We start from the raw sequence: 6192 nt of genomic DNA on the forward strand, positions 1-6192 counted from the left end.
AAACAAATGGGACCTAATTAATCTTAAAAGCTTCTGCACATCAAAGGAAACTATCAGCAAGGTGAAAAGACAACCTTCAGAATGGGAGAAAATAATAGCAAATGAAGCAACTGACAAACAACTAATCTCAAAAATATACAAGCAACTCCTCCAGCTCAACTCCAGAAAAATAAATGACCCAATCAAAAAATGGGCCAAAGAACTAAATAGACATTTCTCCAAAGAAGACATACAGATGGCTAACAAACACATGAAAAGATGCTCAACATCACTCATTATCAGAGAAATGCAAATCAAGACCACTATGAGGTACCATTTCACACCAGTCAGAATGGCTGCTATCCAAAAGTCTACAAATAATAAATGTTGGAGAGGGTGTGGAGGAAAGGGAACCCTCTTACACTGTTGGCGGGAATGCAAACTAGTACAGCCACTGTGGAGAACAGTGTGGAGATTCCTTAAAAAACTGGAAATAGAACTGCCTTATGAGCCAGCAATCCCACTGCTGGGCATACACACTGAGGAAACCAGAAGGGAAAGAGACACATGTACCCCAATGTTCATCGCAGCACTGTTTATAATAGCCAGGACATGGAAGCAACCTAGATGCCCATCAGCAGATGAATGGATAAGAAAGCTATGGTACATATACACAATGGAGTATTACTCAGCCATTAAAAAGAAAACATTTGAATCAGTTCTAATGAGGTGGATGAAACTGGAGCCTATTATACAGAGTGAAGTAAGCCAGAAGGAAAAACACCAATACAGTATACTAATGCATATATATAGAATTTAGAAAGATGATAACAATAACCCTGTGTACGAGACAGCAAAAGTGATGCTGATGTATGGAACAGTCTTATGGATTCTGTGGGAGAGGGAGAGGGTGGGAAGATTTGGGAGAATGGCATTGAAACATGTAAAATATCATGTATGAAACGAGATGCCAGTCCAGGTTCAATGCACGATACTGGATGCTTGGGGCTGGTGCACTGGGACGACCTGGAGGGATGGTATGGGGAGGGAGGAGGGAGGAGGGTTCAGGAGGGGGAGCACATGTATACCTGTGATGGATTCATTTTGATGTTTGGCAAAACTAATACAATTATGTAAAGTTTTAAAATAAAATTTAAAAAAATAAAGTTACTTATGAAACTATTGACTTTCTTGGGTGAAATAATAGTATTATAATTATGTAGAGCATATTCTATAAATTCTTCAATGTTTGATGAAGATGTATTAAAGAATAAAGTGTTGCAAAGTCTCCACTGAAAATCAAGTATCAGCAGGAAAATATACATATGTGTATATGTATTGTGAAATATTTTATAATGTGGCACTATGTTAAAAACTGTGGTCTCAAGGTATGGCCTATACAAGATTTTAGTGTGTCATTGTACCAAATTCTCTCTGATTAAAATTATAAATAAGATCCATCATAAAAGTAAACAAATTTATAATCAGTTATTAATTCCTTAAAAACATGCATACTCATGAATTTTTAGGTAGACAAAAAATGTCTTTTTTAATAGAAAACTAACTTAGTAAATAGATACCTTATAAATATATGAATTGGTATGGCTACGTGGTGATGATTTAAAGTTTAAAACTTAGAAATAAAATAAAATTATTAAAATATAGAAGAAAATGGAGAATACTTAGATTTCCGCTAGAAAATAGAAATGGAAAGAGGTAACACCAAACTAGTAATGAGAAATATTCATAGAAACTACAAAGTCATGCCTTTCCTTGAACCCAGAGAGAGCTGATATACAACAAAGAAGCCTAAACTCTAAGAAAAGATCATCCACAAATATACCATCAGGAACACTGGCTGACACATACAGTGCACACACACACAAATGATATGACTGTTACATAAATGATTAAGAGGATTCATCAAAATTTTCTTTTTTTAATTTTATTTTATTTTTTAACTTTACAATATTGTATTGGTTTTGCCATATATCAACATGCATCTGCCACAGGTATACACGTGTTCCCCATCCTGAATCCTCCAAAATTTTCTTAATTAAAGAAAGTGCTCTCAGCTTTTCACTGTTGAGTATGATGCTAACTGTGGGTTTGTCTTAAATGGCATTTTTCACAAAACTAAAACAGAAAAAATGTAATTTGTATGAAATAGCAAAAGCAATCTTGAGAAAGAAAACAGAACTAGAGGGATGAGGGTCCCTGAAATCAGACTATACTAAAAATCTACAGTTATTCAAAGCAGTATGCTACTGGCACAAAAACAGAAATATACACCAATGGAACAGGATATAAAGTCCAGAAACAAACACATACACCTGTGGTTATGTACTCTATGACAAAGAAGGCAAAAATATACAATGGAGAAGAGACAGTCTCTTCATTAAATGGTGCTGAGAAACTGGACAGCCACATTAAAAAATAAATAAAATTAGAACATTCTCAAATACCATGCAGAAAAATAAACTCAAATGGTTTAAACACCTAAATTTAAGGCCAAATAGTATAAAGCTCTTAGAGGAAAACACAGGTAGAACACTCCTTGACATAAACTGTAACAACATCTTTTTTGGTCCCTGGTGGTCCACTGGTTAATGCTGGAGAAGTGGGTTCAATCCCTGGTTGGGGATCTGTGATTTCACATGCTGGGGGCAACTGAGCCCACATGCAACTACTGAGCCCACATTGCAATGAAATATCCCACATGATGCAATAAAGATCCCACATCCCACCACAATTTTAAGATCTGACATAGACAAATAAACAGACAAATAAACATTTTTCAAAAGAAAGACCATTTCAGAACTGGAGAAACTATTTTCCAAGTGCAGCTCAATACTAAAATAAAAGAAAACAAAAATGGGCAGAAGATCTACATAGATATTTCTCCAAAGAAGATATGTGTAGGTGTGTGCTCAGTCACTTCAGTTATGTAGGACTCTTTGCACCCCCATGGACTGCAGCCCACCAGCTACTTCTATCCATGGAATTCTCCAGGCAAGAATATGGCAATGGAATGCCCTCCTCCAGGGGATCTTCCCAAATCAGGGAGTGAACCTGGGTCGCCTGCATTGCAGGAGCATTCTTTTCCCACTGAGCCACCTGGGAAGCCTACCCCAAATACCCCACATCAGATCAGATCAGATCAGATGAGTCGCTCAGTCGTGTCCGACTCTTTGCGACCCCATGAATCGCAGCATGCCAGACCTCCCTGTCTATCACCAACTCCCGGAGTTCACTGAGACCCACATCCATCGAGTCAGTGATGCCATCCAGCCATCTCATCATCTGTCATCCCCTTCTCCTCCTACCCCCAATCCCTCCCAGCATCAGAGTCTTTTCCAATGAGTCAACTCTTCGCATGAGGTGGCCAAAGTACTGGAGTTTCATGTTTAGCATCATTCCTTCCAAAGAAATCCCAGGGCTGATCTCTTTCAGAATGGCCTGGTGGGATCTCCTTGCAGTCCAAGGGACTCTCAAGAGTCTTCTCCAACAGCACAGTTCAAAAGCATCAATTCTTCGGTGCTCAGCCTTCTTTACAGTCCAACTCTCAAATCCATATATGACCACAGGAAAAACCACAGCCTTGACTAGACGGACCTTTGTTGGCAAAGTAACGTCTCTGCCTTTGAATATGCTATCTAGGTTGGTCATAACTTTCCTTCCAAGGAGTAAGCGTCTTTTAATTTCATGGTTGCAGTCACCATCTGTAGAGATGGGCAAAAAGGATATGAATGATGCTCAACATCACTAATTATTAGAGACATGCAAATCAAAACTGTAAAGAAGTATCACCTCACACTGGTCAGGATGGCCATCACCAAAATTCTACAAACAACAAGTGCTGGGAGGATGTGGGGAAAAGGGACCCCTCCTACATGTTGGTGGGAATGTAAACTGGTACAGCCACTATGGACAACAGTATCGAGATTTTGCGGTGTCAGTGACACTAAGGAGCAGCACAGAAGCACTTCATCAGGGGAATGGAGGCCAAGGGAAGAGTGAGGGAATAGGACACCGGTGTTGTCATGTCCAAGAGATGTAGCACGAAGAGCTCAAGCTTTAGAACTAGAGGACACCAGTGATCACTGCCTTTCCACATAGATGGGAAAGGGTCATATGAGGACACAGTGAGAACAGGGCCAGGTACAAGCCCAGAGAGGGCTTTCATCAGAAACCAAGCCTACCAGCACTTGATCTTGGGCATCCAGCCCCAGAATTGTGAGAAAATAAATTTCAGCTCTTTGAGACACTCATTCTATATTTTGCTGTGGCAGCTCTAGCAGAACTGATAATCATAGCCACATAGAAAACAGTAAAAGTTTAAAAATGCAAACAAAGAAAATTATCATAATTCCATTACACAGACTTCCAGAAAATTTGAGGGATATATTTTTCTTATCTTTAAAAACATACCAGGAATATTTTCTTTCATCATCAAATATGAATCTCAGACTCTGTTGAGCTTTGTTGAAGAATAAAATCCTTAGTTTTAGACCTGCCAAGGTTTAGGGATGCTGGGGTGGCATGAGGGAAATCTTTGTGGTGATGGAATATTGATGGATCTTGATTGTGTGACAATTGCAGGAATCTACATATGTGATAAAACGACATGGAGTTACACACACACATCGTACCAATGTCAGTTTCTTCATTTAAATATTGGACTATCATTATATAAAAATGTCATCTTTGTGGGAAAATGACTGAAGATTACACAAGACTGCTTGGTACTCTTTTGCAACTTCCTCTTAATCTATATTTCAAAATAAAAATTAAAAGGTCTGAGTTCTCTGAGCTTGCAGTACCGCTCTCCTCCCCTGGGAAGATTCTTGGCTTCTTTTTTTTTTTTTTTTTCCCAGCATGGCCACCAAACACCAGTCTTCACTTCCACCCCAAGCGAAGAAACCAAAGAAAGCGAGGCCGACTCCTGCCTCCAGGCCAGACCAGGCATGTGCTTCTTCAACTTTGCTGAAGGAAGAAAAGAATAGCAAGAAGCAATTGAACATATTGATGAAGTGCAAAATGAGATAGACTTAATGAACAAGCCAGTGAGGAGATTTTAAAAGTAGAATAGAAATATAACAAAATTCACCAACCATTTTTTCAAAAGAGGTCAGAATTGATGGCAAAAATCCCAAAATTTGGGGTAACAATATTTGATAACCACCCACAAGTGTCTGCACAGCTTGGGGAGGAGGATGAAGACGCACTACATTATTTGACAAGGGTCAAAGTGACAGAATTTGAAAACATTCAATCAGGCTTCAGAATAGATTTTTACTTTAATGAAAACCCTTACTTTGAAAACAAAATTCTCTCCAACCAATTTCATCTGAATGAGAGCGGTGACCCATCTTCAAAGTCCACTGAAATCAAATGGAAATCTGAAAAGGATTTGATGAAATAATCAGATCAAACACAGAATAAAGCCAGCAGGAAGAGACAGCATCAGGAACCAGAAAGCTTCTTCACCTGGTTTACTGATCATTCTGATGCAGGTACAGATGAGTTAGGAGAGGTCATCAAAGATGATATTTGCCAAATCCATTACAGTACTACTTGGTTCCTGACATGGATGATGAGGAAGGGGAAGGAGAAGAAGACAACAATGATAAAGAGGATGAAGGATTGGAAGATACTGATGAAAAAGGGAATGAGAATGAAGGTGAAGAAGATGAGGGGGAGGAAGGAGAGGAAGATGAAGGAGATAGATGACTAATGAAAGGAACGATGATGGATTCCAACCTTTTTTTAATTTTCTCCAGTCCCTGAGAGCAAGTAGCAGTCTTTTTTGTTCTCTCCTCTTGTTCTCAGTAGCCCTGCTTTTGAAGTCTCTTTTCTCTTTATACTATGGTTCAAACTTATTTGGGGGGTGGGGGGGGGGAATACCTTGAGCAGAATTCAGTGATGCTAGAAGAATACTAGATTCTTCAGTAAAGAATCTCTACCCATTTCTGTTCCAAATTCATTTTTATCCTTTCCTGTCTCAACAAAAATTTTATGGAATCAATACCACCATGCTCTGCGAGAAAAAAAAGAAAAACCTTCTGCTCTCTTAGCTCTGCTGGAAACTGGACGTTGCTAGGCCCCTGTGTAATAGTGCATAGAATTCTAGCTTTTTTCCTCTCTTCTCTGTATATTGGGCTCAGAGAGTACACTGTGTCTCTATATGAATGTGGACAGTTAGCATTTACC

General features: G+C 38.9%; 1 pseudogene; it reads left to right on the forward strand.

The window, feature by feature from the left end:
* The first annotated feature begins 4836 nt into the window (after window positions 1–4836).
* Window positions 4837–5712, forward strand: LOC113888699 (annotated as a pseudogene).
* Window positions 5713–6192: the final 480 nt, after the last annotated feature.

This window comes from Bos indicus x Bos taurus, unplaced genomic scaffold (assembly GCF_003369695.1).
Source record: "Bos indicus x Bos taurus breed Angus x Brahman F1 hybrid unplaced genomic scaffold, Bos_hybrid_MaternalHap_v2.0 tig00001087_arrow_arrow_obj, whole genome shotgun sequence".
NCBI classification, from domain to species: Eukaryota; Metazoa; Chordata; class Mammalia; order Artiodactyla; family Bovidae; genus Bos; species Bos indicus x Bos taurus.